General features: G+C 42.4%; 1 protein-coding gene and 1 pseudogene across 1 annotated transcript in view; one reads left to right on the forward strand and one right to left on the reverse strand.

Annotated features, from left to right (window-relative positions):
• Nucleotides 1-27,451, reverse strand: part of BEGAIN (brain enriched guanylate kinase associated) — a 194,601-nt gene that overhangs the window by 38,405 nt on the left and 128,745 nt on the right. The window lies entirely within an intron of this gene.
• Nucleotides 13,205-13,323, forward strand: LOC133378514 (5S ribosomal RNA; annotated as a pseudogene).

A 27,451-nucleotide genomic window follows, 5' to 3' on the forward strand; every position in this document is an offset into this window, starting at 1 on the left:
GCTGTGGGCTCCAAACCCAGATCTTTTCCAGCAGACTTTCTAGGTTACATCCAGACCATAATTTCAAGTGCATGACTTCCTCCAAAAGAATCATGGGAACTGTAGTTTACCCCACACAGAACTTCAATTCCTAGCACCCTTAACAAACTACAGTTCCCAGGAATTGGGTGGGGAGGAGCTTTACATGTATAGTGTGGAGAGGTGCTGCTCTTTAAGCTTTGGTGGTCTGTTGTCATGTCAAGCGGCTTATTGACTGGTGATGATCTGTTTTATTTTTTCTTAATGATCACGTTTTAGCTCACTGTAATATTGCTTATTGCTTGCTACCGTGATTATTTTAATAGGATGGTGAGATATATCACCTGAAATAGATAAATAAAAATTAAGGAATTGTATCCTTTTATATAGAAAATTACAATATTTTTGTATAGTACTTCTATAGTATATCTCTAACATTTGTATACTTAGAGGCAGATGAATTTAATTTTAATTATATGTTTTTGCATTTAACAATATTATGTAAGATCATATAAGAACTCTAAGTTATAATTTGATATGAAAAACTGCGTGCATCTGAACATACTTGTATTTTCTTTTTTATATATATTAACAAAAGGGGAAAAAAAGAAATTGTATTTTGATGTTTGATGTATGGCAGGATAAATATCTCTGGAGAATTCTACTGGGTAAGCTCACCTGCATCTAAAACCAAATACAGGAACCTCTTGTGAGATGTATTTATCACTGCCATCATTAAACCTTTAAAAGTTGTCCATACTGTTCCTTTGAGAAAAAAGAAGACAGCACTTCCTCCCTAGCCAGCTTGCCCCACCTCCCTGCTATGGAGCCTGCAGCCAGAAGATTAGTTTTGATCATTTTTCAAGATGTGGATATGTAGACATTTGGCCATTTGGAGGGTATATTCATTGTGGGAGAATGACAGGGAAACGTCATCAAATGACAACTTTTTCTTGCCAGCTGTGATAATAAATGAGCTTTCCCATAGTTTCTGTAAGAGAAAAGAGCAGGAGAGCACAAGGAAGGAGAAAACACAACTGCCGTTGTCTACCAATGGACCCAAAATGTGTTCCTTATATGGAGGTCACAAACCGTTTAGTCATAGAGAGCCTCCTCTTGACAGGTCTTTAAGGTGGTATATGGTGAAAAAAGCACCAATATGATAAGCTTAATGCCTTGTCATTGACCTGATTTTCAAGTCCTTTTCTGATTTTACAACAATGGTGAAATGAATGATTAGAGCAGCCTTTCCCAACCAGCGTGCCTCCAGATGTTGTTGGACCACAACTCCCATCAGCCTCAGCTAGCATTGCCAATTGTCAGGAAGATGGGAGTTGTAGTCCAACAACATCTGGAGGCACACTGGTTGGGAAAGGCTGGATTAGAGGTAGGAGGTTTCATCACAGTAGAAGGTTCCACTCGTACCCTATACATCTTCATCTTAGCATCTGAAATGAACCTGTGTCAAGGATTGCCAACCTTTTTGGGCCAATGGTCACTTTTGGAATTTTGAGAAAGTACTGTGGACACCAGTCACAAAATGGCTGCCATCGGTGCATGGTATTACCCAAAATGGCTGATGTGGGAGGGTGTCATAACAAAATGGTTGCCATGTCTAAAAGAGCAGAAAGAGAGGCAAGACCACAAAAGGATGCAGGCATTCCCCCCTTGCCCATCAGTGGGGAAAAGGCACTGATATTAACCACCTCCACACTCATTCACAGAGGGAAGCTCTTTGCACCTTTCCTCTGTTCAGAACAGAAGGGAATGTGGGTGTCCAGTCCTGGCATCCAATGACATGTGGGCATATTTAAGGGGGCGTGTTCAGTGTAGGAGAGGTTGAGCCAGCATGGACAGGAACTGAACAGGAGGAAGAAACAGTCTCTCAGCATTGTGGATTTTTTTGGGGGGAGGGTTGTAATATTTACTGAGATCTCTCACAGGTGCCATAGGAGGTACTCATAGGCATGCTGGTGCTTCTGGGCACCCCTGCCTCATAAAATAAACAGAAGCATCAGCATAATCAAGCCACAGCTAGAGCATTACATGCAAAACAGGTCATCATATTATCTGGTTGCAATTTTACTGTTCTGCTTTGGCATCAATCTCCCACTGCATTTAGCCTCAGGATACAAATCCTGTTTTCAACATCTCTTCATCATAGTAATTTCGCTTGGCTTTCAGGAAGACTTTTATGGATCTGATCAAGGGTGCTTCTGTTTATTCTGTGACATATCTGCTATTTGTTTAAAGAGGTTTACTGTTTTGCAAGTGTCAGAGCCCAAGGGAAGGCTGTAGCCTGCGAAGACGATTTTTCAGCGTTAAGGATGCGAAAACATACATGTGTGTGTGTAAGTTGTTGATCTGCATTCAGTCTACCTTAAGGCATTTATCTATTATAGGAATTTGTTTCCCCCAAAATGGATGAAAAGTAAGGAGGAAGAAGTTCTTGGGCAGATTTTCAGAATGGATTCTCTTCCTTAAATCCAAGTGAAAAACTTACAGCAGGGGTAGGGAATGTTTTTCAGGATGAACCCAAGGACCACGTTCCCCTCTGGACAAACTTCTGGGGGCCACGTGCCAGTGGTAGATAATGTCAGAGGCAAAAGTGGACACAGTGGAGCAATAATTGATTGTTCACCTTTGTACAGCAGACTACTTGCTTCCCACTCACTCACCCCTCTCTGTCCTCCATCCAAGGAAACAACGAGCCTGATCAGATTTCAAGGACATTCTAGCTAGAGAAAAAACACTCCAGGAGAGTGCAATGCAGGGCCATTGTGGGGTGTCACCTGGGAAGAGTCTCAAGGGCCAGACAGGGAGGCCTGCAGGGCCACACTTGGCCCCTGGGCCTGAAGTTCCCCATCCCTGTCTTACAGAAATGTAATGTGACAAATCAACAATGGTTGCTGTCTGCCTGGTTTGAAAGCAAACTGAACGTCCCCATCGCCAACCACTGCCCAGCCTGGTTGATTTTTCTGTTTGCTTGACCTCGGTGTTAGGGAACAGGTAGTGTCATCAATCTGTACACAGTTAAATGAATTAACAGTTTCAGTGGCCGTCTTTATGGGAAACCCACAAATAAATGTCCCCATGTAGTGTGATGAGTGACCTACAGCCAGAATCAGTCTTTCCCAAAGAGATGTGTTCTACCAATGGCAGAGCAGGCTGCAGTGTGCAGGGAAAAAAACCTTTTATCTTTAATTGGGTTTTCAGAAGGGGAGATTTGTTTTCACTTCAGATACTGAGAGCTGGGTAGAACCATCTAGTTCAGCTCTGAGAAATGTTTGATGGATCCAGATTTTTCCTCATAGTGACCCCCAAACACGTTCTACCCATACAATCAAAGAATATGGAAAAGACATCAAAGGTAATCTAATCCAACCCTTTGCTGATAGAGAAAAGCAATGGCTACAGTATCCCTAAGAAGTGGCTGTCCTGGTGGTCTGTGTCACTGTCAAACAGCTCATACCGTTAGGAAGTTCTTCCTAGTGTTTAGTCTAAATTCTTTTCCTTCTCATTCAGTGGTGTCTGGTGGCTCTATGCCAGTGGGGCAGTGGAATCCCCTTTGGGTTAGTCTGAACTTTCAAGGAGATGTCCTTGAACGTACTACCCTCTGGAGCAACAGAAAACACGTTTCTTCCTCCTCCTTTGTTAGAGCGCTCCAAAAATTTGAAGATGGCAGTCATGTTGCCTCTAAGTTGCCTCTTCACCAGGCTAAACATACCCAGCTCCCTCAATCTTAGTCCCAGGCTATGGTCTGAAGGCACATGAGGCCAGCACTCTACTGAAACTAAGCAGGGTCAGGTCTGGTCAGTGCCTGGATGGGAGACTGCTTGGGAACCATATGTAAGCCGCCTTGGGTTTCTATGATGAAAAGAAAGGTAGGGTATAAATGTAATAAATAAATATTTCCATATAGGGTTTGGTCTCCAGGCCTCTCTCCATCTTTGTTGCCCTCCTCCAGAGGGGATCCCGGAAATTACAGGCCAGTTAGCTTAACTTCTGTCCCTGGAAAACTGGTGGAAAGTATTATTAAAGCTAGATTAACTAAGCACATAGAAGAACAAGCTTTGCTGAAGCACAGCCAGCATGGCTTCTGCAAGGGAAAGTCCTGTCTCAGTAACCTATTAGAATTCTTTGAGAGTGTCAACAAGCATATAGATAGAGGTGATCCAGTGGACATAGTGTACTTAGACTTTCAAAAAGCATTTGACAAGATACCTCACCAAAGGCTTCTGAGGAAGCTTAGCAGTCATGGAATAAGAGGAGAGGTCCTCTTGTGGATAAAGAATTGGTTGAGAAGCAGAAAGCAGAGAGTAGGAATAAACGGACAGTTCTCCCAATGGAGGGCTGTAGAAAGTGGAGTCCCTCAAGGATCGGTATTGGGACCTGTACTTTTCAACTTGTTCATTAATGAATTAGGAGTGAGCAGTGAAGTGGCCAAGTTTGCTGACGACACTAAATTGTTCCGGTGTTGTTAAAACAAAGAAGGATTGCGAAGAGCTCCAAAAAGACCTCTCCAAACTGAGTGAATGGGCAGAAAAATGGCAAATGCAATTCAATATAAACAAGTGTAAAATTATGCATATTGGAGCAAAAAATCTTAATTTCATATATACGCTCATGGGGTCTGAACTGGCAGTGACCGACCAGGAGAGAGACCTCGGGGTTGTAGTGGACAGCACGATGAAAATGTCGACCCAGTGTGCGGCAGCTGTGAAAAAGGCAAATTCCATGCTAGGGATAATTAGGAAAGGTATTGAAAATAAAACAGCCGATATCATAATGCCGTTGTATAAATCTATGGTGCGGCCGCATTTGGAATACTGTGTACAGTTCTGGTCGCCTCATCTCAAAAAGGATATTCTAGAGTTGGAAAAGGTTCAGAAGAGGGCAACCAGAATGATCAAGGGGATGGAGCGACTCCCTTACGAGGAAAGGTTGCAGCATTTGGGGCTTTTTAGTTTAGAGAAAAGATGGGTCAGAGGAGACATGATAGAAGTGTATAAAATTATGCATGGCATTGAGAAAGTGGATAGAGAAAAGTTCTTCTCCCTCTCTCATAATACTAGAACTCGTGGACATTCAAAGAAGCTGAATGTTGGAAGATTCAGGACAGACAAAAGGAAGTACTTCTTTACTCAGCGCATAGTCAAACTATGGAATTTGCTCCCACAAGATGCAGTAATGGCCACCAGCTTGGATGGCTTTAAAAGAAGATTAGACAACTTCATGGAGGACAGGGCTATCAATGGCTACTAGCCGTGATGGCTGTGCTCTGCCACCCTAGTCAGAGGCAGCATGCTTCTGAAGACCAGTTGCCGGAAGCCTCAGGTGGGGAGAGTGTTCTTGCACTCGGGTCCTGCTTGCGGGCTTCCCCCAGGCACCTGGTTGGCCACTGTGAGAACAGGATGCTGGACTAGATGGGCCACTGGCCTGATCCAGCAGGCTCTTCTTATGTTCTTATGTTCTTATGGATATGCCCCAGCTTGTCCATATCCCTCTTTAACTGCAGTGCACACAACTGGGCACAAGGCTCTAGGTGAGCACTGATCAAAGCAGAATAGAGTGGTACTCTTCCTTCTCATCATCATCATCATCATCATCATCATCACTGTTTATTTGTATGCCGCCTTTCCATAACAATTTATGCACAAGGCGGCTCACAACATGAACAGAAAAAAAGTTACACAACTCACTGTAAGAAATAAATTCAAATGGTCAATAAGTTAACAAAAATATCATAAAAACATACAATAAATTGATACATCCTTATAATTCCTAATAAAATCCAATAAAATACAGAAGCATAATCCCAATAACAGCAAAGCAAAAGACCGACCATCAGAAATTAAACTTTTACCCAAACAGAAGCCCCTAAACAACACCCCACAGTCAAGGTGGTCTCTGGTATCTTCAGGTAATGATACCTTTTACAGCTGCAGTCAGTCAAGGCCCCACCCTTCCAGGCCAGGTGGAAAGAGGCCAGCAAGCAGGGAGAGGGTCTTACAGCCAAGATGGTCTCTGGCATCTTCAGGTAGTGATTCTCGTGATCCCTGGGGACTATGTTATCCCAGAATCTCTTTTGAAATGTGGAAGCCCTGATTTCTTCAGCAAATATAATGGGTTCTAGCAGATTCAGGGCCCCACAGGCCATATTGCTCAGGCTCAGAGGCCTCCTGGGTTATAAAAATAACAAACAGGATTTATTTGTTGCTTGTAATCCAAAGGTTTCCAAGCGACTTACAACACTGTAAATATACCATACCATAAAAACAAAATAATAAAGCAACTACCATCCCCATACAGCCACGGAAAGCCTTTGGCAGTACACAAAAAAATAACATAACATCAGCCTATCAAATGCCTTCAAAAATATACGTGTCTTTGCCTGGCACCAAAAAGATATCCATGAAGGTGCCAAGTGGACCTCACTGGGGAGTGCATTCCACAGATGGGGAGCTACAACTGAAAAGGCCCTTTTCAGTTGTATGTATGGTGTAATAATTGGACTAGGACTTGGGAGACCAGGGTTCCAAGTGCCACTCAGCCATGAAGCTCACTGGGTGACCTTGGGCCAGGCACAGTCTCTCAGTCTAACCTTTCCCATGGGGTTGTTATGAAGATAAAATGAGGAAGGGGAAAACCATATATGCTATCGTGAGCTTCTTGGAAGACAGGTGGGATATAAATGTTAAAAAAAAGTGGTATGATGACTCCATCACCCTATACAACTAGAGACTGGAGCATATGCCTGGCACAAAGATATCAATGCAGAACATTGCCTTGGTAGCCTCTTAAGAAAAGGAATGACAATTATTTTGCATGGGAAAAAGGTGAAAGTATGAAATAGCATGAATTAATCCAGAGAGATTTATACACTTTTAACCCCAATTTATTTTGATGTTTCTTATGGAACTCTGTGGGCTCCTTCTGGGAGGGTGGGATATAAATTTAATAAATAAAATAGAAATGAAGAAGTATAATACTTTACTTTCACTGGGTAACCTCCTTTCTTGTCTAATGAACTACATATCAGATTCTTTGTGTTATACATTACATAACAAGCCCCAGCCCCTCTTAATCAGACAAATGAAAGCTGCAAGATGAGCACAAAAAGTGTTATATGAAGTGCTACTGGGAGATTTGTGTGTGCTCTTTCTAAGCTGCCTTTTGACATTTTGTAGAGGGGGGCGAGGCAACTGAGCTGGGCAAAAGAAAAGAAAAACTCTTGACTAATTGCTGTCTGAAAATAACACTGCTTGGCTGAATGGCTCCCTAAGCGGCAGAGAGAGATTTGTTATTTTCTTGGGGCTTGCTTTGGAAAGAAAAGAAATCTGCGGTGGATAGCTATTTCAAGCTAGCATCTTCAATACCACGGAAGAAAGCAAAGGGCTAAGATGGTGGCATGTGTGTAGCTGAAGTGAAGGATCCTGCTCTTCCCAAACATATTTTCCTCTGTAGAATCAACACATAGACATGTAGTCCAGGATAGGGATGGGTGAACTGATCAAGTCCGGTTTCTCTCGAGTTCTTTTTCCCACTCGTAAGTTCAGTTTGCCACATTTCCACATCAGTTTGCAATTTTTAAACTCCTCATGAAAATTCATCAGCATTTTAGTGTGCCTTTCTCTAAATATACACATTTTTGTAAGCAACTTTGCCTAATGTACACCTCTTTGCAAAGCATTTTTCCTAATATAATGCACATTTGTATGCTATTCTCAGTAATATATGCATTGGTATGCACACTTGATTTTTGTACACCATTACTTGTCTGGAGAATTGCATTGCAAAATTCAGAGATATGCAAATTCTGAAAGATGACTGTGTTTTGGTTCACATATTGTTTTGGAAAGTGCAAATTACATAGATTTGCCTTTGAATGTGAACTGAATTGAATTTCTCCCTCATCCCTTGTCAAGAGTATATCAATGTCTGTGTCTGATACGTTGTTGTGTTGAATGGAAAATGTGCATGAACCCCAGTGATTGTGTACATTTACTAGGCATCATAGAGAATGTGCACAAATAAATGTCAGAAGCCAATGATGCTCCATACAATCACTGGATTATGTGCATAGTCTCCAAACAATGTTGTTGAGCATGCACCACGTGATTGGATAAATGGCATTTCATACATATTGTTCACTTGGGTGCTGTGCATATTGACTAGGCAGTATGTGAAACCCTGACATCTTTCAACATCACTTGGGAGGTATACAAAAATATTTACCTAACTCCATATGATGTAGTCTGAACTGGCAGTGACTAGCCCAGAAAGATACCCATGGTATGGTCATGGTGAATAGCAAAATGAAAACCTCAACTCAGTTTGTAGCAGTGATGAAAGAGGCAGTTTTCAAGCTGAGGATGATTAGGAAAAGGATTGCTGGTATTGTCATGCCTTTATGCAAAGCTATAGTGTGGCCATATCTCAACCCCATCTCAAGATGCAGAAAAGCACAACTTTACTGATCAGGTGTTTGTATTATCTTCCTTATGAGGAAAGGTTAGAGCACTGGGCCATTTTTAGTTTAGGAGGGGATATCACAGATGTGTATCAAATTATGCACAGTTGCGGAAAAAGTAGTTAAGAGGTAAGTTTTCACTCCTCTCTTATCAGACTGGAAGCCAGAGTTATCCAATGAAATTCATTGGCAATGGATGTAGGACAGGCCAAGAGTGGCTCCCCTGGTGGGATGGAGCCGTAGTAAGAACCTCTTGGCAGCAGTGGCTGGAGCTGCAGAGCTGATCTAGTGCTCCTGCTGGTGCACTGGCACAGCCATGACCTCGCTGTTGCCTCAACCCTCCTGATAAGTGTCAGCAGAGCAGCTGCTGGGAAGCTATTGCTATGGTGCTGCCCCACTGGGTGAACCATTCCTGGGACAGACAATATATATTCACAACAATTTATGGAATTCACCGTCAAAGGACATGGTGATGGTCATTAGCTTAGATTGCTTTTAGAAGGTGATTACATAAATTAAGGAAGGATTAGCCACCTTGGGGGCCTCATTTGGGCTGAAAGGAAGGTTAAGAAACCCTGGGCTGAAAACAAATATATATAAAATCAATAACAAATAGTAATAATGAATAAAGATATTAAGTATTAATAATAATGGGGGAGGATGTAGGGTGCATGCAAGTGGAGCAGAGAGGGAAAGTCCCATTGCACTAGTGGTAATCTTTGTGCTGATAGGATGCATTCATCGCATACTGCCCCCTGTATTTGTTGCTTAAAATATTTCTTAACCATCCTTCATGAACAGATTTCAAGGAAGTGTAAAAAAGTGTGATAAAATTAATTCATGTAGATATATATTTAGAATTGAAAAATCAATCAATCAATAAGTCATCACTTTCTATTAGTTATGAGTGCTATAGCGATCCTCCAGATCGAGAGGGAGCAGGCGGCCACCAAATACTATTTGCTGAGGAGCAACAGTCAGAAAGGGATATTGTTGTCCTGTGTTTTCCCCAGGTTCCTCAGGAGGCAGGAGATTTTGCTGCACTTATACAGTTGAGGGCAACACCAAGGCAGTGTTCAGGGCCAGTCCAAAGTCAGAGTCCACAACAACAAAGGGATCAGGCAAGAAGCAAGGTCAGAGCAGTCCAAGGTCAGGAGCCAGGCAGTTTGTCAGCAATGCAGGCCAAGGGCAAGGCAAGAGGCAGGTCCAGAGTAGTCCAATGTCAGGTCTGGAGTCAACAAGCAATCAGCAGCCAGGTCAAGTACAGAGCTGTTGTACAGACATTGTTCCAGCAGATCTTCCAGCCTAGCATTGGGGTTTTTATGCTGGAGCTGCTGGAATCACACCCTCAACCTCAGCTGACTCTCAGTGCAGCCAGTCCTTTACTCCTAAGTAGTCCTTTGCTCCCAAGGATTCCAGATCTGTAGTCAGGTACTCCTCTGGATGGGCTAGGTCTCCAACTGGCGTTTGAGGTGATACCTCTCCCTTGGGCTCAGAACCCATTCAGCCTCAATGTCAGTGGCTGAACTTGCCCCAGGTGCAGATGGCCCATTCTGGGCCTTGTCATAGGACCTTGGCTCCTCACCCTCAGATGGAACCTGAACCAGGGCTGGGTCCAAGATCGGAGCTTCCTGGTCTTCTTCTGATGAGGACTTCTCTGATGAGGACTCCCCTGTCTGGCACCTGACAATTGTGCACATGCCTGTGGGCTTCCCAGAAGCACTGGAGGAACAAGAAGCTAGACTACATGGATTTCTGGTCTAATCCATGAAGGCTCTGGGTTGCATTCAACATAGCGGTTAGGAAGTAGTTCCATCAACTGAAGGATTTCAGCTTGTGCAACAAAACTCCCCCCTCTCCCCCACCATGCCCCCTAAATCTGTTCTTGGGTTGCTCCCAACCCTCTGGATCAGATGTGGGAAGGGTGTGTGTGTGTGTGTGTGTGGAACAAAGAGGGGAAAGTCCAATTGTGCTAGCAGTAATCATTACACTAATGGGGAAGGTTTGTTATTTAAAATATTTCTTAACTGCCCTTCATGAACAGATTCCAAGGCAATCTACAAAAGTGGGAATAAAATTAATTCACATAACATATGGCTAGAATTTAAAAATGATGAGTAGGTTCTTATGACTATGTATACAATTCCCAGTTTCACTGCTAATTCATGCACATTAAAAGCAACATCACCTTCACAATCTATTTTCTCAAATCCCCTGTTGCAGCCCTTGTCCAATGTTGGTATTGATATACAGAATTCATTTCATCTGTGTGTTTGCTGTTCCAAGCATTTTTGATGTCCACTGGCCACATGGTTAATTTGGAGCTGTACTGGGCAATCAGTCTAGTGCAATTTTGCCTCTACAGCAGTTGAGGCTTTAATTTATTATTAATAATTTCTGCAGAGCTTTCCAGTGGACTATTTTTGTATCTCATTAGTCCTCATTTTTAGGGGTGACATTTCAGTAGGAACAGCATTCAGCAAAGCCCAAAGAACAACTTGTAGATATATTCAAGGTTAAATTGTGAAAAACTGCAATAATCTATTTTAGGAGCATTTGTTGTGGGTTCCTCCCCACCCATCCCCGAAAATCAATAGAAAAGACAAGAATTTGGTTTAGAACAGATCAGACATTGCAATTGGAAATTTTTGTCACATGGAGGTTCTTAGCAATTATAGCCAGATTCTGGAATGTATTCCTCTGGGAATACGTGCCTGGCTCTTTGGCACTTGGGCTGGGGCATAAAAACTCTTTTGCTCTAGAGGGTCAGAGGCTGATTTTGGGGAGAGAATCCTGGCCAACACCATTGGATTCAGACTTGGACCCTCTGGTGTGCTTTTCTCCATTATGTTTAATATGGAATTTCAGCTTAGAGAGTTTCATCAATCAGCTTACAGGTTACAGAGAATTCTGGGTGTCTACACGGCAGTACAGAACATGACTATTCAAGCTAAGATGTTGTTGCAGCAATTAGACATGCCCCTCAAGACTCTTTAAGAAGGTTCAGGGTGGGCTTTCTATTTCCGTGGGGAAGGTGTCTCTGAACAGGACTGGGTTAACAAGCGGATGCTCCTACGAACAGGGCAAAGCGTGGGTGCTAATTGTGCCTGCCTGCATATCTGGCAACGGGGTCAGAGGCAGGTTGGGAAGATCTTCCTTGGACACTGTCTCTGGTCCAGCCTCTGCTCCCCCCCCCTCCAAGTGGAGGTGGCAGCAGAGGCTGGGGCCACAAAGGAGAGGGAAGAGGAGGAACGGGGGCTGGCTTGTTGTCAGACAGCAGCATTTCTCCAGTTTCTGTCTAAAGTGCTGCAGCCTTCTCCCATTTCAGCCTCCTGTCTCTGTAACCCACTGGGTCCTTCCCCTGGGTCCCAGATCTCCTCCCCCTGGGTCCCAGTTCTCCTTCCCCTCTTCCTGATCACTGCAGGAACACACTGCAGAGCCCAATACAGACATTTGCTGTCTTGGCGTTACTCTTGTGAGATGTGTTACTCCCGGCTATTTGGTTAATGATTTGCATAATCATTGTCATTATTATTGTTGTTATTGTTATTAGCATTTGTTAGTACAGTAATACCTCAGTTAACAAATCCTCCAGGAATGAAGCTCCTTTTAAGGAAGTCTCTTTTTAGGATGAAACTGATGAGCGTTGCTTTGCTATGGATAAACTTTCAAGCCTGTGCCTTTGCTTTAAGGTGAAACTGAACAGCCTGTGTCTTTGCTTTATTTATTCTATTTATTTATTATTTGATTTATATCCAGCCCTTCGTCCCAGCAGGAGCCCTTTGCTGTGGATAAACTGATAAGCCTGTGCCTTTGCCTTGCTAGGGTGAAACTGGCAAGCCTATATGTTTGTTTGCATTAAAGAGATCTTTCTTCCAGGGCTGGAGATGGAAGGATCCAATACGATTCAGAGGGGGAGGAGGAGGCACCCTTTAAAGCCCCTGTTGAAGCTGCCCCCACCATCTATGAGCTGGAGTAGGAACCTATCCCTATTCTTTCCATGTTATTCCTACCTCTGGTACCAAAGTTTTTGTTAAAGAAGTGATGTCCAGGAATGCATCTACTTTGTTAACTGAGGTATTACCGTATTATTTTTAGGATAGCTTATTGTGTTGTAGAGGTTGGGAACCTCATGCCTGGGAGCCCAATGTGGCCCTCCATGCCTCTTTAACTGGCACTCAGAACCCTTCCCAGGCCACGCACCGCTGTCCTCAGCCACATCTGTTGCTGGCCCTGCTTCTTACCCCAAATGTTTCTGCCTGGCTGGAATGCTGATAATGCCCCTTGCTTGCCTGGATGAAAGGCAAAAAGAGGTGGGTGGGTGTAGAAAGTAGCCTACTGAGCAAAGGTAACATTTACATCCATTGCTCCACCCACTCCTCTTGGGCTAAGAAAAGGATCTCCTCCCCTGTTGTATTTGCTTGTTTGTATACTTTTTTCAGATCAGTGCCAACCAGGCAGCACCCAAGGCATGTTTTAAGTAATTGTTTTAAATGTCCAAAGAGACACCCAGTCCTCGTATTTGGACACACAGTGGACACAAATGGACACACAAAATGGAATAAATGAGCCAAGAATACAAATTCAGATTGGAAGCCATTGAAACACTGGCTAGAAGTATGACGTTTTTAGTGAAATTGAATAGAAACAGTAGAACATAGGGGCACATTACACAATAATTCTTGGGTTATTACAAACAGCCAGTCTTTCTGAGCCTACGGCCATACTACCCTGAACAAGCCTAATCTTGTCTGAGCTCGGAAGCTAAGCAGGGTCAGGCCTGGTTAGTACTTGGATGGGAGACTGCCTGGGAATACAGGGTGCTGTAGGCTTAGAGGAAGGCAATGGTAACCACCTCTGGATACCTCTTACCACGAAAACCCTATGAATATATCCAAAAAGATTCATAGGGTTGCCATAAGCCATAATTGACTTAAAGACATATAACAACAAAACAACAAGTCTTTCTGTAAAACGTCTTAACAAAATATCTCTCCCTGTACACCGTGATGTTTGCGTCTTTGTTCTTTTCCCCCCTTTACTGGTGGGTGGGCTAAAAACTTGCATAAATGCCTTTGCAAGGCTGTCTTCACTCCCTGATTGTGTGTGTGTGTGTGTGTTTCTAGCTTAACCACCATTGCCTCAATCCAAATGTCAGGGTTTGTACATGATACAGAGGCTTCCATGTGCAAGCCATTTGCATGAGAAAATGGACATCCAGTAAATGCCCTGGCAGCACCCAGCAGTGGCACCACCAAGAGGGCCTTAGAAGAGATGCCTACTCATTTGTTCTCAGACAGCTGGTGGAAACCATCTTTGCTCCAAGCCACACAACTAGGAGAAAAAATGTTTTTAAAACCACCAAAACATCCATTTGTTTTTATCAAAATACTACCCCTTCTGAAACAACATGGAAAGAGGAGAAAACGGATTTTAAAAAGGTAGGAGCAATAATTAAGAAACTCTTCAGGAGGCATGGGGGGCACCTAAAATGAGATTAGGCTGCAGGTCACCCAGCTGTGCCTTACAAAGAGGCAGCTGTGGAAGGGCCATAGCTCCGTGGCAGAGTATCTGCTTTGCATGCAGAAGGTCCCAGGGTCAAACCCGGCATCTCTGGGTAGGGCTGGGAATGGTCCCAGTCTGAAATGCAGGAAAGCCAATGACAGTCAGTGTGGAAAATATTGAGCTAGATGGGCCAATAGTCTGCCTCAGTATAAGATGCCTTCCTATGACTTTATGTTTCTACAGCATGTAATTGGGTTTTGTTCGAGGCCCTGTTGACAGTTTTCCACAACTGTCCATGCTCTCACTTGACAAGGACCAATAGATGCTCTTCTCTAGCTCTCTTGAGAACGCATTTGGACCTAAATTATGCAGGAGGAGTGCCCTGGGCCTGCTTGCTATATTGGCAACCGTTCTGTCTTGAGCATCCTCAGTCGGAAACCCTGATTTGTATCCTGGAAGGTGGGATACAATTAACTGCAATTTACAAAGTAACAATACCTGCATCCTGTTATTCATCTTATGTGACTAATATTGCCACTGTATAATTTTCTTGACTGCCCTGGCTACTTTTTGAGTGCCCAGCTTTTGTTTGCCTTTACAGTCCTACTCCTTAGGACAGGGGTGGCTATTCTGTGGCATTCCAAATGTTGTTGCACCACAATTTCCATCATCCCGGACCCTTGACTATACTGGCTGAGGCTGATGGGCATTGGAGTCCAATAACATCTGGATGGCCACAGGTTATCTGCTCCACTTTAGGACTTCAATAGTAGTACACCCCCCATTTAAATCATATAAAGATTTATGACCATGGCTATGTACACACCATACATTGACAGCACACGACTTCCCCCAAAGAATCATGGGAGCTGTCATTTGTAAATGGTGCTGGGAATTGTAGTTTTGTGAGGAGTAAACTGTGGTTCCTGGGATTCTTTGGTGGAAGCACCAGGATCAGATGGCATACCAATAGAGTTGCTACAAGCTACTGAGACTGAATCTGTCCAAATTTTGACAAAAATCTGTCAAGAAATATGGAAAAGAAAACAATGGCCCACAGACTGGAAGCTTTCAATATATGTCCTAATTCCAAAGAAAGGGGATCCCAGGGAATGCAGTAATTATCGAACTATTGCCTTAATATCCCATGCAAGTAAAGTAATGCTCAAGATTCTACAACAAAGGCTCTTACCATATATGGAGTGAGAAATGCCAGATATCCAAGCTGGATTTAGAAAGGGAAGAGGCACCAGAGACAATATTGCAAACATACGTTGGATAATGGAACGGACCAAGGAATTTCAGAAGAAAATCACCCTGTGCTTTATAGATTACAGCAAAGCCTTTGACTGTGTAGATCATGAAAAAATATGGAATGCTTTAAAAGAAATGGGGGTGCCACAGCATCTGATTGTCCTGATGCGCAACCTATACTCTGGACAAGAGGTTACTGTAAGGACAGAATATGGAGAAATGGATTGGTTCCCAATCGGAAAAGGTGTGAGACAGGGGTGTATTTTATCACCCTATTTGTTTAATCTATACACAGAACATATCATACAGAAAGCAGGATTGGACCAAGAAGAAAGAGGTGTGAAAACTGGACGGAGAAATATCAATAATTTAAGATATGCAGACGATACTAGCAGAAACCAGTAATGATCTGAAACGAATGCTGATGAAAGTTAAAGAGGAAAGCACAAAAACAGGACTACAGCTGAACATCAAGAACACTAAATTATGACAACAGAAGATTTATGTAACTTCAAAGTTGACAATGAGGATATTGAACTTGTCATTATCAATACCTTGGCACAGTCCTTAACCAAAATGGAGACCATAGTCAAGAAATCAGAAGAAGGCTAGGATTGGGGAGGGCAGCTATGAGAAAACTAGAAAAAGTCCTCAAATGCAAAGATGTATCACTGAACACTAAAGTCAGGATCATTCAGACCATGGTATTCCCGATCTCTATGTATGGATGTGAAAGTTGGACAGTGAAAAAAGCGGATAAGAGAAAAATCAACTCTGAAATGTGGTGTTGGAGAAGAGCTTTGTGCATACCACAGACAGTGAAAAAGACAAATAATTGGGTGTTAGAACAAATTAAACCAGAACTGTCACTAGAAGCTAAAATGATGATACTGAGGTTATCATACTTTGGACACATAATGAGAAGCCATGTTTCATTGGAAAAGATAGTAATGCTGGGAAAAACAGAAGGGCGAAGAAAAAGATGAAGACCAAACAAGAGATGGATTGATTCCATAAAGGACGCGACAGACCTGAACTTACAAGATCTGAACAGGGTAGTTTATAATAGATGCTATTGGAGGTCACTGATTCATAGGGTCACCATAAGTTGTAATTGACTTGAAGGCATATAACAACAAAATATGCTTTAAATGTATGGTGTCTAGCCAGTCCAAATCATAAAAGATATTTATTGCAATAAGCATCACAAAATATTTTCAGATTTGCCTCCAGATTCACAATTCATCTGCTTCAGGGCAGGATCAAATATGAGGATTCAGTCATCATGTTAGTTCCGGGAAGGGTGACTTAGCCTGTGCCTGCTTTTGAGACGGGCTCCTGCCTCAAAAGAAGCTTATTCAGATATATCAGTCAGTTTTTTCTTTTTTTTTTGACTGATTAAACTTCTCCCGGGCAGGGAGAAACGAAGAGATTAACCTCAAAGCCTATTTTTGTTGGGACGACCAGATCTCATTAATTTATGGGACGAGGTCCAGCCGACGAAGGTGGGACGGATTTTCAACAGCAAGCTCTATCTGTTAAAGCGAACGTTCATCTTATCTTCTAAGAGAGAACGCACTAACAGGCAAGCACCCTTCTTTCTATATTTTTCTTTTACTTGACTTAAATTGTTGCTGTTTAAAAGAGATTTGCCAGATTGATCGGTTTTTGACATCTCACTGGGGAGCCGTAACTTCTCTCTGCTACGCACTAATTAATAGCTTATCTCTGTTTTTGTTGCAAAAAGCTGTCCTGGATTTGCATTCTAAAGATACACACAGAAGAGGGATTTCTATTCCAGATTTTTATTTTGAAAAATATTATACTGTTTTGAGACTACTCTCTTTTTGGTCTATTTTATTTTGACGAATCTGTTTCTTGACGATTGCCATTAATTGCTTCGATCCTGGGAACTGCATTTTGTTTACTTAACTATTGGAGAGATAAGGCTGTCTGCTCTGTTTATACTGTGATGTCACCAAGTTTGGAGTATTAACCCAATTGTTGCTGAAATAAGAAGTGGTTTTCCTATATTTTTCTTTTAAAATGGCAATTAAGAAAGTGGCTGAGAATCTGGAAATAACTATGTTTCAGAGAATAATGGATGAGATTGAGATAACGAAAATTGAATTGAGTAAAATGAAGCAGGAGATTAAAGATATAAGGGTCCCTGTGAGAGAGGTGACCCTGGAAGGGGTCCCTGTGAGAGAGGAGACCCCGGAGATTGGAACAGGGGTCCCTGTGAGAGAGGAGACCCTGGAGACTGGAATAGGGGTCCCTGTGAGAGAGGAGATCCCGGAGATTGGAACAAACGTGGAACAGGAACAAGATTTGGAGTCTATGGACTTTAGAAATAAAATCTATTGTTTGGAACTCAATGTTATCTCTGAAGAAATTAATGAAGATTCTAGAGATAAAGTTATCAATGGCATGGATTATCTTCTGGACTGGAATGATGTGATGGAGCCCATTATAGAGAAAATCTATGGAATTAACTGCAGCCATGTGACAATGGAAAAACTTTTAAGAGATGACCCAGTGTATTTTGAAAAAAAGAACAGAGATATGATTTTACAGCAGTATTTCAGCAACTTATTCAGAATGGATGGCAAGAAAATATTTGGGATAGAGGTAATTCTCATCAGACTCTTATTATATGACTATGGCTTTGACAGCAAGATTATTATGGAATACTGATAATGGAAGATTGGATATTGAAATTACTGGACTTAACAAGACTACTGAAGATGGAAGATGGAAAATGGAACTAATAGAGACAATAGAACAATGGCTACTGAAATTACTGAACCTAACAGATTCTGATGTGATGGATTAATTGAAATGTTTATTTTGACTATGGTTATGACAATAAGATTATCATAATTAGTAATGAGATGGATTAATCGATATGCTTATCTGGAAAAAAAAAATTGATAGATATATTTCTTAAAGAATTGAAACCTCTCTTTGACTTTTTGTGGAAAGAATAAAGTAATGTTTATGAGATTTGATGATTAAGTAAGATAACTACTGGAGGAAAGTGATTTTATAATATGACTTAAGAGACAGGATTGCTATATATTATAGACTTATAACTGATTTGATCTTTGACAAATGGGAAGTCAATATTTTACCCTTTATTTTTTATTTTTGTTTTTTTTTTTTCTTTTCTTTTTTTCTTTTTGTTTAACTATTTTTGATTTTGTTTTTTGTCTTTGAATGTTTTATGATTTTGTCTTGTATGTTTTATGAAAATCTGAATAAAAATTATTGAAAAAACAAAAAAAACAAAATATTTTCAGATTTGCCTCCAGATTCACAATTCATCTGCTTCAGGGCAGGATCAAATATGAGGATTCAGTCATCATGTTAGTTCCCATCCCATGCAGCTTTTTGTATAAATACAGCCTGGAGTTCTTGTGTCTGTTTCATATGTAAAGTAGCCTCTGCGGCCTTATAAAAATAATAACAAAAATCTTCATTCTTCTTTTTGAAGAGTTTCAGTCCAGGTAATGCTATTTAAGATATTAAGATTAAAGTTTTTTCTTCGCAATCATCTAGTGCTCCCTAGGATACAGAGAAAAATAACTCCGCAAGCATTTTTCTCCCCACCCTGAGAGAGAGAGAGAAATTCATTAATATAAATTGCTCCATTCTGGTCTCCTCTCCCCTGTCCTCTTAATTTGAATAGCTTTTTTAAAGCCAAAGTGCCAATTGAAACCTCTGTAGCCCAAGTGTAATAACTATATTAAATAACTTATATGGAAAAGAAAAGGGGAATGTGCTATTATGTAAATTGCCAGCCTGGAAAAAGGGCAGAAAGAAAAAAAAAGATTTGGCTTCCCAAACTGTTTAATACATTACTCAAGCTCCAGTTGCCTTGTTCATCTTTCCCAGGGCAGTCTGTGATTCCAGTGGCATGTAATAATGGCCCTGTGATGTTCATATTAATGGTTAGTTAACACTCACGACTGACCATATTGCTTGGTCAAAGGGATGCCCCCACATCAGAGACAGATTGTGGTGTGTTACAGTTTACATTATCTTTAAGAGGGTTTGGCAACCTTCAGCAGCCTAAGTTCCTTGAGAGTCACAAGTTTTGCCACTACGTTTAATCAATCCTTATATAGTCCCAAAATTTACTTTCTCTCTTATTCCCCCTCCCCCTGCCGTTCCTGCAGAGCTGTGGACTTCTGTCCCTCCCCATCTTTGTCTGACTTCTCTCTCCCTGAGTCCAGAATACTTCTCTTCTATTTAGATTTCCTCCCCTGTGATGGCTTTCAGCTTCTAGCCTCCTTAGGCAGTGAACCTTCCCATTATTATTATTATTATTGTTGTTGTTGTTGTTGTTACTACCTGCCCTTCACCCAGAGGTCCCATATGACTGCTGTTCCCCTGTTGCTGTTTGTCTGGGCCTTTATATGCCAATAAAGGTGGGGGCGATGCTCCCATCCCCATACTGTCACCACACCAGCCAATTTCTGGCCCACCAGTGTTCACACCCAGCAATGATGAGGCCATAGAGGTCTGATAACTGGGAGTCACCTGTGGATAGCTCCTTACATGGTGCATACATTACATAAGCCAGGGTCACCAACCTTTGAGAGGCTATGGGTACATTTGCAAATGAAGAAACTGTCAAGGGCAACCCTCCCATACACAACCTAGTCTATTGGCTGCAAGTGAATGCTCCTTTCAAGCCTAATTCCTGTAGGCAGAGGGGACCTTATGGGCACCCGATAAGACCTCTGTGCGACTGCAGGTACCACATTGGTGACTCCTGACATTAGCCATGAAATTGCTACTGAGGACTATGTGTATGGCTGCCCCATTGTGGTGAATCATGGAACCACTTTTTTGGTATTGAACAACCTTCTGGACTGACTCTGCCCACCCTGGCTGACCATTGGATTCTTTTAGGCAGGAAGGAATATAAAGGGCTTCCTTTCCCAGCTGATCCTTACCTGAGGAATAAGGTCCTCTAGAGCTCTGATGTGCTTCTCCATCCTTGCTTATTCATTGGTCTGACTTCTGGCTTGATCCTCGACTTTGCCCCTCTGGTTTGTCCTTTGACTCTGAGCTGCTCTTTGGTTCTGACATCTGGCTTGCTGCTTGAACCTGCCTCCTGGTTTCTGCCTTCCTGACTTACTCAACTGTCCTGACTTCTAACTTGTCCCATGGCTTCTGGCTCTTGGCTGATGCCAGATTGCTGCTCATAGCCCCAACCCTGACAACAGAAGAACATAAGAAGAGCCCTGCTGGATCAGGCCAAAAGTCCATCTAATCCAGCATCGTGTTCTCACAGTGGGCCAACCAGATGCCTGTGGGAAATCCGCAAGCAGGACCTGAGTGCATGAGCGCTTTCTTCTCTTCTCCTGTGGTTTACTGAAACTGGTATTCCGAAGCATAGAACACATCCACCAGGGTTAGTGACCATTGATAGGCTTGTCCTCAATGAATTTGTCTAGTCCTCTTTTAAAGACACCTACGTTGGTGGCCTTCACTGTCTCGTGTGGGAGCGAATTCTGTATTTTAACTATGCGCTGTGTGAAGGACTTTCTTATGTCTTTCCTGAGTCTTCCAATATTCAGCTTAATTGGATGTTTTAGTGTTATGAAAGAGGGGGAAAAAGTGTTCTCTACCCAATGAGAAAACAAGCTAGGATGGTTGGTTATTTGTTTTTATTTGCAAACATTTATCTCCTGCCTACATTCAGAAAATGAAAATCATGGCAGAGAACAACATAAAATCAACAATAAAATTACATTACTAAAAGAAATACAAAATACCTCACAAATCAGTAGATCGGCTTAACACACCAAACGTAGCTGGATCATCCCTTAAGGAATGCCTAGGTGAACAGGTTACTTTTAAGCAAGTACCAAAATGCCAATTCTGTAGGCGACTGCCTGATGTTTAATGGGAACACATTCTAAAGGGCAGGTGCCACCACACGAAAGGCCCTGGTTTTAGTGGGCATGATGAGTTTTTGGAAGATACAGCCCTACTAAGATTGTCTATCATAAGAACATAAGAACATAAGAAGAGCCTGCTGGATCAGGCCAGTGGCCCATCTAGTCCAGCATCCTGTTCTCACAGTGGCCAACCAGGTGCCTGGGGGAAGCCTGCAAGCAGGACCCGAGTGCAAGAACACTCTCCCCACCTGAGGCTTCCGGCAACTGGTTTTCAGAAGCATGCTGCCTCTGACTAGGGTGGCAGAGCACAGCCATCACAGCTAGTAGCCATTGATAGCCCTGTCCTCCATGAATTTGTCTAATCTTCTTTTAAAGCCATCCAAGCTGGTGGCCATTACTGCATCCTGTGGGAGCAAATTCCATAGTTTAACTATGCGCTGAGTAAAGAAGTACTTCCTTTTGTCTGTCCTGAATCTTCCAACATTCAGCCTCTTTGAATGTCCACGAGTTCTAGTATTATGAGAGAGGGAGAAGAACTTTTCTCTATCCACTTTCTCAATGCCATGCATAATTTTATACACTTCTATCGTATCTCCTCTGACCCGCCTTTTCTCTAAACTAAAAAGCCCCAAATGCTGCAACCTTTCCTCGTAAGGGAGTCGCTCCATCCCCTTGATCATTCTGGTTGCCCTCTTCTGAACCTTTTCCAACTCTATAATATCCTTTTTGAGATGAGGCGACCAGAACTGTACACAGTATTCCAAATGCGGCCGCACCATAGATTTATACAACGGCATTATGATATCGGCTATCCTGAGGACTGAAGTGACCAGGAAGGGTTGGATATGTATCTGAGCCAAACTAAACATAACAGATGTTCAAGAACTGTAAAGCTATCTCCAGGGTCTTTCAGATTATTGTTCTGCAGTTGCAGGTGACGGGTGGTAGTGGGGAGAATGGAATTGTAATCATGGCTCTGCAAGAGTAGAGGAAGGAAGAATTTAGGATAGAGCAGACCTATGCGCTGTATCCAATCCAGCGCAAAGTTAAAGTTGTTCTGCTGCTGAAATGTTTTGTGCAAGTGGCAGATTATTGTACAAGAGAATGGATTAGCAGGTTGCGGTTAATTTTGCAGTGCAATAGATTGTGCAATCTGCTGTGCAACAAGTTTCCACTTGTGCAACTGTTATGTTGGAGTCCTCTGTTGAGGAACATTTAAACTCACGCTTAGCCATGGCACCTAATAAATATGTGTACGGGCTGCGTAGCTCTGAATACCAGATGCTGGGGACAGGGGATGGTCTTGATTTTCATCACTGGCTTGAGAGGGCATGACCTGGTTGCTGATGCAGGAACTGGCATTTGGTTGGCCCCTGGTAGAACAGAATGCTGGACTAGATAATAATAATAATTATTATTATTATTATAAAATATTATTATTAGATAGGCTTTTGGTCTGTTTCAGCATGGCTCTTCTGATGTTCTTATACCATGTTCTCCAGAACACAGGAAGCAGCCTTAGTCAGGCTGTTAGTCCATCTATTTCAGTATTATCTACACTGATTGGCAGAGGCTCTCCAGGACTTCAGCCAGGAACTCTTCCAGCCCTACCTGGGAGTGCTGGAGATTGAACCTAGAATCTTTTGCAAGCAAAGCCTGAGTTCTGCCCCTAAGCCACAGCTTTCAACGGTCAAGGAATCAAGTAAATATAGAGGCATGCATCTTTGTTCCATCTGCTTCATGCCATGCAAAATGACATTGTTGTGGTTTGCTTCTAAGCTGGCGTGAAGGCAGCTTCTAAGGATGGGTCAGTAAGAACAAAGAGGCATTTGCCTGACAGCTGAGGCAAACGAGCTCTCTGCTTTTCATCTTTGTTTCAATCCTGGTTCAACGTGCAGGTAGGGTTCATCCCCCATTAGTGTACGAGTGCAACTCCCAGGGGCAAGTTCACTGTTTCATTGTGCAGCTGTGATGGAGGAAGAGGCTACCAGACGTCTAGAGAAGGGGAGGGGAGAGGGAGAGAGGCTGGGGGTGGGACAGGGCACAGGGAATGTAAAGCAACACAGAACAAATGAGCCTGAGAGACCGAAAAACGAGAACAAAGGGAAACAAGCTGTAATGAGCGCTGGCAATGAAGCAACATCGTCTGTGAACTGTCCGCTTTGCACAAAAAGCATTGAAAGTTATTCAATGGGGATTTCACCCCCTCCTCCCCAAAGGTCCAGCGTTTATTGTGAATCAGACCGCTTGAACTCACTGTAAAAATCCTTTTTAAGCATCGCCAAGCTTTGTCTTATACTGCCTGTGAATGAAGGAAGGCCGGAGTTTATGTAACAAGAAATTAGAAGCAAGTGCACTTTCATTGGACAATAAGAACCTGGTGCATGTAAAGCACTCGTATTTTATGTATTCATTTGCAAATTTATAAAGCGCCTGACAAGCAAAAGTTAGCAAAGTGGTATACAATAAAATAAGAAAAAATATAAAATATACAAGATTACAAAACCAGTAAACTAAAGGCAATAAAATCATTTCTACAATTGCCCAAATGTTCTCCCATAGGCATGTGGGACAAAGCATTCACTTCAGTGGAAAAGACAATACTGTGTGTCGACTAGCTCTGTACATGAAGCTGCTCCATCCACTGAAATTAATGGGGCGGGAATTATAGACGGGGCAGAGGAGGGGGCTTTACATGGTGCAGGTTTTTATACCCCGGTAGGATTAAATTCACTTGCTTTGAAACCATTAATGGTACAGGAGCCATGTCCTCTTTTGCATCTGGTCAAACTATCCTGTAAACACCATTGGCAACAGGACTGATGGTGTTTGTTTTGTTCTCCAAATCAGATCCTCTACTTTATTCTTATTAGTATTCTTATTATTAAATTAAATTAATATCTTGCCCTTCCTCCTTAAGGAGCTCAGGGTGGCACTGGTATGGCTATTATGGGTACTGGCCAACTATTCCTTTACTAGGCAGATTGCTAGTATAGTCCAGGATGGTCAGTTGGTGCTACATCAATAGGAGCTAATGGTCAGGAGATGGTCTTCTGATAGTTGAGGACCTCTTTATATTCTTGAATAAGATGCCCATCATGGTTTGCAGAAGATGACACCCCTCCAACTGAGGGGAGGTGGCAGAAGTCTGTGTGTGTGTGTGTGAGAGAGAGAGGCTTCTATCTCTATCTCTGCCTGTCTCAAATTAGTTGGACCTTAGAGGTGTTTCTGGGGGGTGAGTGCTGCCCAAATTGCCTCCTAATAGATCTTCTGCCTTACAGGAAAGCTTATTTACTCCCAATTATGTTCTGCTTATATATTTGTAAACACAGCAACTTAGCCTGTAACTAAACTAAACACACGTAAACAAAATAGCCACACAGTACATCTCTGTTTACCCCTTGCCTCCAGTTCTCTCCATCTTTTGCTCCCCCTGTACCTATTTTAGATTGCAAGCTGCTTGGTAGGACCATAGGAAGCTGCCTTATATTGGATCAGATGAATTGGTCCATTTTACTCAGGATCGTCTACAATGGCTGGCAATCACTCTCCAGAGTTTCAGACCAGGGGCCTTTCCCAGCTCAACCTGGAGCCGCCAGGGATTGAACCTGGGACCTTCTGCATGCAAAGGCAACCTGTCCTTTTATATCCTGCAAAGTACCACGAACAATGATGGCTAACAACAACAACAACAAATGTATTTGATGTAGTACTAAGGCTAAGGTTCCATCAGTGCAAAGATTTCTCCTCCCATAACAGAACAATCTCCCCATCTCTTCCCCCTGAGCACTCCCTAAGTCTGTTTTGGATTTCTGGAGAAGATCTGGGGATGGCATGGGGCACCTTGGGGAGAGGAGGGGGGGAAAGCCCTTTATGCTAGTGCTAATCCTTGAGCTACCACAAAAAGTTATCTGAACAATGCCTAATATATAATAATAATAATAGTAATACACCATCATCATTAATTCTCCTAATTACCAAGTTGCCATGAGACTCTAGTCCCTTTCATCCAAAGGAAATGAACATGCACTCCTAAGCATGTCTACTCAGCAGTAAGACCCACTGTCTCCAATGCCTCTGACTCCCACATAAGTGTGTACAGAGGACTACACGGTACAGTTGCCCTTGGAGCTTCTTACAGCTTAGGAAACATATAGCAAGACTGTGTATCCAATATGAGCGTTTGCACAGCACACTTGCTCTCCTCTGATCCCGGCATCTCTCCTCTCCCTTCATATGGCTGCCCTTTGCCTTCCTTTTTTATGCACTGCTGTGTATTATTATTATTATTATTATCACTAATATTACTAACACTTTAACATGTACACAGTGTTGTCAGTGTGCCGAGCACTGTATTATCAAAATTGTGAGCCATTTGCCTCTTGTGATTTCTTTGCCCTAAGACCTAATATTTGGTACTTAGATTCCATTGCTGCACAAAATAACGATGATAACGGCAATTTAAACATTTTTCCCCACACCACAGCCACTCCCACGCACTATTCTGGCAGATAGGGCCGCACTGTTGCTAGGATCTGAACATTTACTCCAACACTGTTTTTGCTCTGAAAAACAGAGCAGAAATCATTGCACAGTACAGCTTGCAGACATAAGCAATGGGAAATGGCCTTGCCTAGGACCAATCCCCTATTGGTATGTGCCTTCAATTATGTCTTACGGTGACCATATGAACCCTATGACCCTATTGTGCGTTTACAAAAAAGCTGGGGTTGGCCTAATTTGAAGGAACCACTAAAATAGCTTAAAGTATTCCCCTAGTAACAAAACAGCAACAACAGCCATTTATGCATCTTGCATTAATAAGATTTTAGTATCTTGCATTAAGATTTTTGGAGGCAGTGATGGACTAGATGTGGGCCCATAAATTGAGGTTGAATCCTGAAAAGACAGAGGTGTTACGTGTCCAGGGTTCTCATGTCTGGGAGGTGAGAAGACGGCCTGTTCTGGATGGGGTTGCACTCCCCTGGAAGGAGCAGGTTCACAGCGTGGGGGTATTTATTTATTTATTCTATTTCTATGCCGCCTTTTGGCCAAAAGGTCCTCAAGGTGGCTCATAAAAAAAATAAAATAAACACAAATACAAAATACACATCAGAAAAGAATGCAGTGCACAAAAAATTAAATAACAAAATATTAACGTTGTTAAAAAAAACAATCCTGGGTCCAACATTATCACTGGAGGCTCAGATGGCCTCAGTGGCTAGGAGTAACTTTTTCCAGCTCTGGCTGGTTCACCAGCTTCGACCCCTTTGCAACAGAGACGACTGGGTCGTAGTAGTCTATGCTCTGGTAACTTCCAGATTGGATTATTGTAATGTGCTCTACGTGGGGCTGCCCTTGAAAAGGACTCGGGAACTTCAGGTGGTCCAAAATGCAGCAGCCAGATTACTGGCTGGAGCTCCCTTTATATCTCATATAACCCCTGTCTTAAAACAGCTGCATAGGTTGTCAGTTCATTTCTGGGCCCAATTTAAGGTGCTCATGCTAATATTTAAAGCCCTAAACAACTTAGATCCCAGATATCTGAAAGACTGCCTCCTTCCCTACAGATTCTCTCGGGTGTTGAGATCACTAGAGGGGGCCTTTTGGTAGTTCCGCCATCCTCAGAAATTTGGGGGGTAGTGACCCAGGAGAGGGCATTCTCTGTGGTGGCCCCTAAATTGTGGAACTCCCTCCCCATCGAGGTGCATCTGGCAACTTCACTGTACAGTTTTAGGTGAATGCTGAAGATGTACCTCTTTACCATAGCCTTTGACACCTGAGACGTGTATTTTTAGGACCCACACTATTTTGGGATTTTAGGGTGTTTTTGCATTGTTGTTAATGTCGTATTTTAAAATTGTTGTAATCTGCACCTTTGGGTGAGGGGCAGATTAACAACAACAACAACAACAACAATAATAATACTACCAAAATCATTTAGTGCCCAGATACTAAAACAGAAACAACAGCCAGTGATATATCTTGCATTAAGATTTAGTAGTATGGCAGCAGGAAACTCCTAAATAGTATTTCTGGTGTGTCCCATTTCCTCAAGCGGCAGCAAAGCCTGGTCTACATTTTCAGTGGAATGAAGTAGTAGAATTAGTTGAGCAGGCCCCCGGCTTTCTTCAGACTGGCCCAGAAAAAAAGCACAGCTATTTCCCTAAAAGTCAGAAATAGCTTGAAGTGTTTATGAGTCACCTCAACCAACACAGGAAGCTGTCTTATACCAGGTCAGACTATTGGTCCATCTACCTCAGCCCTGTCTACATTGATTGGCTGT

This window comes from Rhineura floridana, chromosome 2 (assembly GCF_030035675.1).
Source record: "Rhineura floridana isolate rRhiFlo1 chromosome 2, rRhiFlo1.hap2, whole genome shotgun sequence".
NCBI classification, from domain to species: domain Eukaryota; kingdom Metazoa; phylum Chordata; class Lepidosauria; order Squamata; family Rhineuridae; genus Rhineura; species Rhineura floridana.